This window comes from Papio anubis, unplaced genomic scaffold (assembly GCF_008728515.1).
Source record: "Papio anubis isolate 15944 unplaced genomic scaffold, Panubis1.0 scaffold1058, whole genome shotgun sequence".
Taxonomy (NCBI): Eukaryota; Metazoa; Chordata; class Mammalia; order Primates; family Cercopithecidae; genus Papio; species Papio anubis.
The window spans coordinates 1-11,931 of record NW_022159703.1 but is presented as its reverse complement, the minus strand read 5'-3'; the positions used below and the strand labels follow the sequence as shown (position 1 = coordinate 11,931).

At 36.5% G+C, this 11,931-nt stretch overlaps 1 non-coding gene across 1 annotated transcript; it reads right to left on the bottom strand.

Moving 5' to 3' along the window:
* Nucleotides 1-2,230: 2,230 nt before the first annotated feature.
* LOC116272441 lies at nt 2,231-2,389 on the bottom strand. Its single transcript, XR_004181118.1, has one exon. It is a non-coding gene; the product is annotated as a U1 spliceosomal RNA (small nuclear RNA).
* Between the last annotated feature and the right edge of the window lie 9,542 nt (nt 2,390-11,931).

Below are 11,931 nucleotides of genomic sequence, written 5' to 3'. Positions count from 1 at the left end.
GCTCCGCCCCCTTCTCTTATACTTTCTTTTTATTTATTTATTTATTTTCTGAGTCAGAGTCTCGCTCTGTCACCCAGGCTGGAGTGCAGTGGCCGGATCTCAGCTCACTGCAAGCTCCACCTCCTGGGTTTATGCCATTCTCCTGCCTCAGCCTCCCCAGTAGCTGGGACTACAGGTGCCCACCACCTCGCCTGGCTAGTTTTTTGTATTTCTTAGTAGAGACGGGGCTTCACCATGTTAGCTAGGATGTTCTCTTATACTTTCTATGGAACACATATTTCTCTTGTACTTTCTGTGGAACAGAAATTTAAAAATCTAAGACTAGGCAAGAAGAGAAATTAGACTGCAAATAATAATAGGCCAAATAGGGAAGCCCCATAAATACATTTGCATTACAATGTACTCAATATCAGTAGCCCTGAGGAGTGTATTTCACAAACTTTGACTGCATTTTGCATTCATAATTGTTCCGATGCTAAATCTTACATATTATAAAAAAGATAAAAACAAGGGTTTCAACCAGTTCAAACACAATAAATAACCATGCTCCTCTACACTGTGCAACATTAATTTTATATCCCACTGTTTCCAAATAATGGGTATACAGAGATGTTACATCAAATGAAAAAAAATACTGGACTATTTAAAAACTGCAAAGGCATTTATGTCTCTGTGCAGTCTTTTGCATCTTGGGAACAAAGGCTTTAAAATAATATAGAAATAAACTAGGAGACTTACTGCTTTCAAGGAACATTTTGACGGGCTAGCAAAGTAGTCAGAAATATTGGTGCAATGGTACTTCAGAGTGCTGTGGATTCTGATAATATGCACTTCATGAGAATTAGACAAAGCCAGGTTTTAGAATTATCACTTAATAAATTCTACCAGAACTGCCCCCAGCACAACAAATACAATCGATCATGCTCCACACCTTGTGACATACAAAAGTTGTGCATATTGGTTTTAATATTTTAGAATTTCTATTAAAAATATGTAAGTATTCTCTATCTCTTTAATAAGAAAATTAAACTATCAAACATTGGGTAAAAGTGAAGTGTTCATATAGAATTAAAATCTGCTTGTTTTGTACATTTTCCCCTGTTTTATAGTCTTTTCTGATTATAAAATAAGGCTCTCTGAGCAATACAGCTGTTAATACTCTGGGCAACTGCTCTAATTTAAGTAATTCCACCCTTTGGCTGCTGAATTTCAGGAGAAGTCATACTAAATATTACAAAGCACAAGTAAAGCTTCAAATGATTAGTCTGACTAAAAGCTGGCTCACCACCCTATAATCCCAGCACTTTGAGAGGCCGAGGCTGACCGGACTTAAAGTCCATTCTTCTGATCATCTTCCCAAGCATGTCCATTTTTTTCTTTATTTGCAGTCACAGCTGATATATTACAAAATATATAAGAAAATGAGAATTGAAGACCATAAAGAAAAGACTAAAATAAGTTTGAAAATTAAAAATAAAAGCTTTATTTATTTATGTATTTATTTATTTATTTATTTATTTATTTATTTATTTTCTTTTACCTGTTGATACATAAAGCCTGTTGATGAGGGATATAATGGAACATCATCTGTTGGAGAGGACTTATGCTCATTTAAGGCACCTTGGCCATCTGGCTTTCAATTCTAAATATTTAAAATTATTGACAATTTGATGATAAAAGTAACTTTATACCTTTTATGTATAATTTTCTTCATTTAGAATAAACCCCAAAGAAAATGCAAAAAGTTGGTACCTTTTAACATCTTTATGTAATTCCTATTAAATGATTTATATAATTCAGGAATAAAGCTGAATTATTTTAGCTGCATATTTTCTGGACCATTTCACACAGGTCACCTAAAAAAGGAAACTTGTACTTTTAAGACCAAACAAATCAATGGTAACCATTTAATAAAATAAATGTTTTAAAGTACGGTACAAACATTGGCTTACACATTTAAAAATCACTTCTCTTTTTCCCAGATTTATCTGCTGCCCTTTGGGGACTTCCCCCTGCCCCCTCTTCTAGACAAAATTCACAGACATTTGCAAGTGTCACCCTAGCACTATTTGATCTGTCTAAGAAATAACCATTTGATGTTTTATTGTTTTGTACTCGAAGAGACCGATTTTTGTAGGCCTACTGAATTATTTCCAGTATGTGGTCTTCTTTCAAGTTTCTATATCCACTAAACAAGTCAATTTCCCTTTCTTTCCTTTTTTTTTTTTTCCAAGGGAAAGCACAAACACAATCCTTCACTTCCTCAAATTATGCAATTGAGTTTCCCACATTTGGGGAAATCTCATAGGGCTCTGCATTGAGTGTATTAGGATCAACCTTGCCATGGGAAAGTCTTCGTGATCACAGTGTCTCCTCTATAGGTATATCTTTTTTTAAAAAAAAAAAAAAAAAAAGATTTCCATTATCCTTTGAAATAAAATACAACTATCAGTACAATGGTATTTAGAATAATTTTCAGTATCGCTTGAAATGTTAATTTCAATCATCCATGATTATTCTTTTCTAAAAAACTTTTTAATCATTCTGATACAGGCTTCTACAAAATTTTAAGAAAAATCACAATGGCAAACAATGAAACAACTGCTAAATTAAACTACCATACATTTTGTATGCAATCATTGCTCATTTTCCTTTTGATAGTACCCTTGATGCTCTATTGTATCTGACACCCATTCTTAATCTCTGGGATTTTACTCATGTGCACTATGAGCTTTAAACATAAGCAGATGAAAAGAATTTGTGGTATCTAATAGTAGGTACTATTGCCTAATATGTGCCATTTAGAACAAGTTTTTGAGGTAATCTGATTAATATTAGTGTTAGTTCCCTAAACGGGTGGCATTAGTAAATCCATTTATCAAATAAAAAATCAATTACAGTTAAGAGAAATACTTTGCAAATACTACAGGATTTTAATAAATAGTTGAGATTAGCTAGAATCTGACTCAAATATCTGACCTCTTGCCATAATACCAATTTTAAAAGTTTTGACTAAATATACTATCCATGTATTACTACAAGTGAATTAAAAACAGTAATGGCATGTACATTTTGCATAGTTCCATTTTTATTCTAAACGTGAAGGTGACAGCTCTGTATCTGTGTTGGACTACAGCTGCATGGTGATAGCTCATAGCCACCGAGGCCCTCACACCTGTGGGTTCAAGGAACACCCTATTTCAGCCTTCCAACTACCTGAGATTGCAGAAATGCACCACCAAGTCCAACTCTCCTCATTATTTTTACTAAAGATGAGTATCATTTTAAGACTAAATTTTTAAAGAAAAACAAACTTACTTGGTGTTCACTTATTTTCAGACAACATTTTAGAATGTAAAGCAAGAATCCTGTGATTACAAAACAACATTATAAACTGATGGTACAAAATTTATTTCAATTTGAATAGCGTAAGAAAACCCACATGATGGGTAAAACAATTTAAAATGACAACCATAAAATTTGTCTGATTTGAGAATGATCAGTCATTTCCTGTCAGGATTTGCTAAGTTGCAATATATTTACACTGCTAACTGTTTTTTGTCCTTAGGAGTCAATGTTAAAAATTGCAAAAAAAAAAAAAAGACTTCTGTCTTTTTTGTCTTTACCATTACAAATAAACATTTTTTCATTCGCTGCTTAGTCTTACTTAATAGTAATAATAATATTATATTCCAAATCAGAGACCAGGTTCTTTCTTTCTGCCATAGGAGCATTTATAATATAAATTTATTTGAGAAAGATGATTTTCTAATCTAATTATTTCCAGGTAAATAACATGGAGAGGCTTCTAGTGGACACAGTACACATTTCATTATCTTGTTGTCTTAAACATTATAATAAAGTGAATATCATGGCATTTGTCATTTTATTAGTATAAATGTTTCATGTATAATTTGTATAAATATGATCTTTGGCCTTGTAGGTCTTGTCATGCTTCTGGTATACAAGCATGTTGATATATATCTATAGAATACTGCCCATCGAATAGGCTAAATGTTTGTTACAGCACAAAAACATTTCCCCAAGCTCATGTATGAGAATACTAAGTTCATAAGCATAAATCCAACGTTAACACATCCACTATTTTCACATTAACCCCAAATTTGTATAACTCTACCCCAATCACTTTGGATGAGATGAGTTTAGATGGGATTTAGCCTTACTTCCTTTAGAGCAAGCAAATACAAGAAGGTAAAGTAAAATAACATATGACCAAGAAACTATTTTTAAAATGTTGTAAATTAAATTGATGTAGAACCTCCAATGTTTGTACAATATTAATTAATCTGCTTGAAATATAGGATGGTGGACGAAAGAGCAATTAGAAAATTTTAATTGTTAAAATCAAATATATTCAGTTGTTTAAAATTTGACATTATCATTTGCCTTCTCAATCACTCTATATTCCCATGTGCCTTTATACCAATCCTCTATGTATTTTCAAGTTTCTGTGTGCTGGCTTATAATGTCTATTTGGAGGAAAAATTCTTTGTGTTTGTGTTTCCTTGTGTGCAGGCATGTGTATAGAGTTTCCAGATATATAGTATGATTTGTTTCTAAAACCCCATAACAATAAAACTTTGAATCTCCTGGCAGAGTTGGGCAACGAATCCTGGTGCAATTCTTAGGCTTATTTTACTGCAGCTGACACAACTAAGAATTCTAGAAGAATGCTAAAAATCTGTAACCACATAACCACATTTTAAAATAATTATCATTTTTCTCAGATCCAGTGTGGCCAAGATGGTGAAACCCCATCTCTTTTAAAAATATGAAAATTAGCCAGACGTGGTAGTGGTCGCTTGTAATCCCAGCTACTCAGAAGGCTGGCACAGAGAACTGCTTGAACCCAGGAGGTAGACGTTTCAGTGAGCCAAGATTGCACTCCTGCCCTCCAGTCTGGTTGACGGGGCAAGACTCCCTCTCTCTCTGTCTCTCTGTCTCTCACATACACACACAAACAAATAATAAATAATAAAAATATCTCTTACATATTAATTAAACCATCTACTTGGAGGTACAGGATTGCTGGATAACTTAATGTTATCTACTATCTTCTTTCCCAGATGTTACTAATTTTATGTAATACTAATTTATGTAACTAGAGGGTCATTTTGTGATCCTCTAATGGTTTATTAAGTCACAACGAATACTCTCATAACTGCTAAAAAGCCAAGTTAGGGTCACATTAAGTCACCTACCTGCCACTTTAAAAATGAACAACAAAGCACACCTTCCTACTGCAAGATGCTTTCCTTTCCAAATCTAAGGATACCCCGGCTGCACCTGATAAGCCCTTTATCACACCTGCCGACCAGTACTGCATTTCAAAATCACTATCCTGCCAATTTCTTTATCCGGAATTCACCCCTTTCATAAGCGAAAGATCCAGGTCCAGCTTTCCACCTATGGCCAGCCAATCTTTTCCTCTAATCCATTTATTAAATAATTTCTCTCTTATTTCTTTTGTTTGGGTTTGTCAAAGAACAGATGGCTGAGGATGTGTAGGTGTATTATTCTGAGCTCTGTTCTGTTCCATTGGTCTATCTCTGTTTTGTACCAGTACCTAATGTTGCTTTGGTTACTAGAGTCTCTGTAGTATAGTTTTAGTTAGGTGCCAGGATGCCTTCTAGTTTTGTTCTTTTGGTTTTGGATTGTCTTTGAAATGTAGGGTCATTTAGGTTCCATATGAATCTCAGCCAAAAGCCAAGCCTTCCAGTACCTCCCAAAACACAGGCCTAATGCACGGCACCAAATCCAAAATGGTCTGCCTTCTGCCACAATATCTTCCCAACCATGCACAAGTTCAAAGAGTTTCTGCCTGTGTCCTGTTTTAGCTCACCTGAAGCAAAGGTAGTCTCCCCGGGAAGAAGTCCTTTACAACCCTTCTCAAAGCTGGGATCCCTGTACGCACTCCCCTGGAAGCCACCCTAAAACGAGACACCCAGTCTGCTGATCTACCCCTGCTCACCCTGTCATGTATAAGAATGTCGGTGGATTTTTTGTACATTAATTTTGTAAATTTGAGAATTTGCTGAAGTTGCTTATCAGCTTAAGGAGATTGTATTGAGACGATGGGGTTTTGTAAATATACAATCGTGTCATCTGCAAAGAGAGACAATTTGACTTCTCTTTCCTAACTGAATACCTTTTATTTTTAATTTTGTCTGATTGCCCTTAGCCAGAATATTCAAATACCAGTTGAATAAGCGTGGTGAGAGGGTATCCTAGACCTAAAACCATAAAAACCCTAGAAGAAAACCTAGGTAATACCATTCAGGACCCAGGCATGGGTAAGGGACTTCATGTCTAAAACACTAAAAGCAATGGTAACAGAAGCCAAAATTGATAAAATGAGGATTTAATTAAAGAGCTTCTATAATAGCAAAAAGAAGCTACCATCAGGAGTGTAAACAGCAGGCAACCTACAGAATGTGAGAAATGCTCTTGGTAATCTACTCATCTGACAAAGTCTAATATCCAGAACATACAAAGAACTCAAAACAAATTTATAAGAAGAAAAGAAATAACATCATCAAAAAGTGGGCAAATGGATATGAAAAGACCATTCTCGAAATTGGCATATCTATACAGCCAACAGACAATGGAACAAATGCCTTGGCAATCACTCTCACCGTCAGGAGAGTCGCAAACGAAACTCACAATGAGATGCCACCCCACACCTGTTAGAAGTTCTGCAATCATTAAAGTCATCAGGAAAACAGAGGATGTGGAGGAAATAGGAACGCCAGGTTCTGTTGCGAAGCAGTCTCAAACCATTGTGGAAAAACAATGTAGGATTCCTCAAATATCTAGAACTCAAAATACCTCTTCAACCCGGGCCAATCCCATTTCAAGCATACCAAAGGATTATAAATCATTCTGCTATAAAGACATAGGTATTAATATATGTTTATTGGGTAAAAATTATTCAATGATAGCAAGACTTGGAATCAAACCAACTGCCCAACCAGTGAGCCAGATCATGTTTAAGGAAATGTGACATATACACCCATGAACATTTTAATGCTAACCATAAAAAGGATGAGTTCTGGTCCCTGGTAGGGATATGATGCAGCCGGAAACCATCATCTCTCAGCAAACTTTTAAAGAAAGGAAAACGAAACAGCTGTTCTCACTCTCACAGGTTGGAACCTGAACAATGAGATCTCACTTGGATACAGGAAGGGAACACTGGCCACACCAGGGCCCACCGTGGAGGGGGCTTGGGGAGGTGGAGTGGAGAGGAGTAGCACCAGGTTACAATTTGCACGTGGGGTCGATGAGCTAATGGGTGCAGCACACCAACATGGCCATGCATACATGTAAACAAAGCCGTTTGTTGCAAATGTAGGAACTGAAGGTGAATTTAAAAATACATTATCTGGAAATCAAAAGGCTTCAATGTCAGCCTAAAAACAAGATCTGTATGTAATTCACCTCGATGTAATAAAGACTTAATTGAAGGAAACTATTTTAGTCTCTTATCTTAGATACCTTTCAATCTTAGAGGGAGTTTATTCCATTTATTTCTTTGTATAAACATTAGTATGTTTTGATTCTTGGCTAATGTCTGGGCCTCACAGGGAATCAAAAATACAATGTGATCCAAATATCTTGACTCAGTTTTCAAATTTCAGAAATTCCCAAACCCTAAACACACTGTATCCCTTTTAAACGGGCAAACGAGAAATAATTTCAACACCTAGTAAAATAGTTTCTGATAGTAAAATATTTGGTGGGATAATTAAACTTTGAAGTTACTTAAAATGATCTGCTAATTGTCTGAATTAATCATTCATGTAAATATAACCTAATATTTATCAATATCATTGAGATCTTTAACTTGAAAGTAAATTCCAAACAGCATCCATAACTACTTAATTTCAAATTGTTGGCCTTTAAATTGAAAACACTATGAGTTTTTGACAGCACTTTATTAACAGGATACCACAAAAATGGTTGATGGAGAAAATCAGCTACCCTATGAGAGATTTGCATTGAAAGTCGATTTTAATTTCTATGCTAACATAAACAAAAGTTTAAATGAATCTATTTATTTACATTATCACTAAATTTATTTTAATTTGGATTTTATCTATTTATTTACTACTTGATTTTTACCTAAAAACATACATGCATGTTGAGTTTCTCGTAGCTAGAAGCCATTTTAAACCTGGTAACCAAAACAACCAATTGGGATTCTAAGGATATGGATTCTTTCCGTTCTAGAAATTCTGATTTAGCTAGAGTAGGATATGATCTTGGCATCCAGCACTTTCAAAAGCAATATTAAGAGATAGTATCAGCTGGGCACGTGAACAAGTCTGTAATCGCCACTCTGAAAATGAGGCAAAGAGAGCACAAGGCTGCAGGACAAGACATTTTGGCAAACATGACGAAACCCATCTCTAGGTAAAGTACGAATATATATTATTCAAGTTTGGTGGTGCACCTGTAGTCCCAGCTTCTAGGAAGTCTGAGGCTGAGGAATCACTTGACCACAGGAGGCAGGGGTTGCAGTGAGCTGAGATCATGCCCATGTACGCCAGCCTGGCCACAGAGCTAGACTCTGACTCAAAAATAAAAATAAAGTAAAATAAAATGAAAAATACCCTCAATCAGGCACAATATCTAATCTTAAAGATTACCAGAAAAATGAAACAAGTGCATCAATAACTTGAGAATACGTGAAACACATTAAAGTTACACAGATTTCCAATGCATTTACATATATAGGTGTATGTTTATGTAGGTATACGGAATATCACTGATACTTTAGTGTTGGGGTGTGCGTGTTTCCTAAACAAAGGAATGAACACACAAGACAACACAAGACAAGACAAACATGGCGGCCGCCTCGAATGGCATGCTCTGCTTTATTTTATACAGTCGTTTTTGGAATGTTGCCAAGTCACAAGACATATTGTTGGTTTTCTGACCTTTCCCTGACTTTCTGGATTTTCAAGATGTTTACACATAAACAAGCCCCCAAGGCCCTGCTTCGTTTGCAAGAGCAGGATTTATTGGAACGCCCTGCTTCATTTGTGAGAGCAGGACTTATTGGGAACGCCCTGCTTCGTTTGCAAGAGCAGCACTTATTGGGAATGCCTTGCTTCATTTGCGAGAGCAGGACTTATCAGGAACACCCTGTTTGCAAGCACGTAGTCCTCTACATTTCCCCTTTCCTTATTTACAAGTTTGAATTTCTTTTAAAACCATCATTACATGTTGGGCTCACTGGGATTTGGTGTTTGCCCTTCAGCACCGTCTCCAGCAGACTGTGAAAATGACAAAGGCAAGAACAACAATCAATACATTACTAGAAACAGAGGTCAGCAAAGTTTTTACAAGGCTCATAGGGTTCAAAAACGTCAAACTTTGTGCAATACCAGTCATCAAATCTGCACCAGTCAGCAATGGTAACTGATTGCAAAAAGTTTCAGAAATGTTCTGTGTTAATTCTTGTATTCCTATGGAAAGATTATTATGACCAATTAAAAGTCTCTTTATCTCAGTCCAATTATGTACAGTGCTATTAAAAGGAACAGGAGTAATACAAAATTGGGTAGTGTTCCAATCACATTTCAACAAAACTCGGGTATTCAACACTGTTATCTGATCTCCCAACCCAGAAACCACTTGCTCCAGATTATCCACTCGTTCAGTCAAATGAGCATCTATGTCTCGTTGCTGCTGCCACAACAAATATGATTGTTCTTGCCATTGCTGCACAAATTCTGCATTTTGTATACTCTGGTGTAGAGCTAATCCAGCAACAGCGGCAGTGGAAGCAATTGCTACAAGTCCTATCACTGTGGTCACGATGATTCCAACCATCCTCCAACTGCAGTGCACAAGATCTTACATAACCTTGTAAATTTGAGTAACCCCAGTGGATTCACTCCAAGTCCATGTTAAGTTTACAGGTAGCCAGGTTTCTTTTCTGGCTCTTAGTATATATAAATCGGTGAGACTCATTCCAATTATTATTCCACCAAGTAGTATTTATACAACTTAAGAATGTAGAATTGTTTGTACAGTTAACTACTCCTGTATTATTATCCCATTTAAAAATTCCTGTCAACAACAAGTAAAGCTTTCTTACACATGCAATAACACATCTAGAACTATTTTGATGCAAAGATATATAGAAAGGGTTAGCAATATTAGTAAGATTTAAGGACTTGTTTCCTGTGAAAGTGAACGTTGGTTAACCAGCAGCTAGCAACTTCCAAATATGACCTTGTATTTGTGAGGTATTAGCCAATGTGGCATAGGGGGTGATAGACCACCATCATGCCAAATAATAGTTTCATTGTCATCTACAGAAATGCTGTGATTACCTTTATGTCAATGAAGGTTGACATGGCTGAATTTAGTCTGAAAATCTCCATGTACATTCCAATCTGTAACAAGGTATTTACTACTCTTCCCTTATACTTCTAACAACAATCGTGGCCCACTACTTCTACATCTAGTCCACTGTAGTTGGGAAACACCTCCGGACACATCAGGGATAGAGCATAAAGATAATGTACTTGGCAGAGTTTCATTAAGTACTGCAGTATGATTATACTTAAAACTTTGAGCCACAATAATCATAGTAAAGGCAGAGATGCGACTATGGTTATAGCGAACAGTGCAAGCCTCATGAGAAAGATGCAGACAATGTGGACTACTCCCAAGACATATAGGTAACCCTTCAACCCCAAATTGATATGAACTATTTACTGTGCCAGTGTTTAATTCAGGATCCTGGTTTAAAAAAGGTGATGGCATCCAAGCAGTATCATTAGTAAATACTGGGACTTCTCTGTCTCCCCAGGCCACACCTTGATATAAGGGTGGAAAAGGAATATAAGCCCAGTATATAAATTCTCCAGCTGTTACCTGACAATTTACTATTGCCAGCATAGCCAGGAATAAAGTCAGTGGGGTTTTGGGCTGCCCAGCTTGTTGAACAACCCCTTCAGCTTCTTAACCTTTTCAGTTGTCCCCATGTCCGAGGCTCCACACGTCGAGTTCCGAAGGTGAATGTTCTCTGAGCGCTCAGATTTAGCTCCTGGAATTCCTTCAGGAACTCTTCGGTTCGGCTCCTCTTCGCCATGGCGCTGTTTCAACCATCAAGATGGAAACCACTCGTCTCCGTACCTGTACAGACAAGAGCATAGCCTCGGCCCCATTGTAAAACTTTTCCTTTTAAATATTTCCCTTGTAATGAAGGATAATACACCCACATATTACTGTTTTGAGGCTTTTCTAAAGGCTGTTGAAAATGTTTCACCACTGCAGACTGCTGTAATTGACGCCAATGGTTGAGAAAATTTAAAGTAAAAAGGGCTTTCAGAATTTGATGTTTTGGGGAATCTCGCCCATCTCCCCCTTTTAGTTTTGAAAGTTGTAATTTTAAGGTAGCATTGGCTCTTTCAATAATTGTTTGACTTGACTGTTAAATGGAATACCAGTGGAATGATCAATATGGTATAAAGAGAGGAAGGCAGCCAATTTGCGAGAGCAATAAGCAGGGGCATTATAAGTTTTTAATTCAGCAAGGACAACCATAACTGCAAAGCAAGTAATAACAGAGTCAGCCTTTTCAGAGGGTAATGGTGTAGCCCACTGGAAATGTGACCACGTATCAATAGTATGATGAACATATTTTAAACGACCAAAGGAAGGAACATAAGTTACATCCATTTGCCAAATGTGATTTTTGTTGAATGCCTCAAGGATTAATACCTGGACTTTAAAAAGGTGCAATAATAGGAGCACAAGATGGGCAGACTCTGACAATAGCTTGGGCTTGATGGCGTGTTATAGAAAATCACCATTGTAATCCTAAACTATTAGTATGATGTAGTTGGTGCTCATCCTGAGCCCACTGGACACTGCCAATAAGTAAAGAAT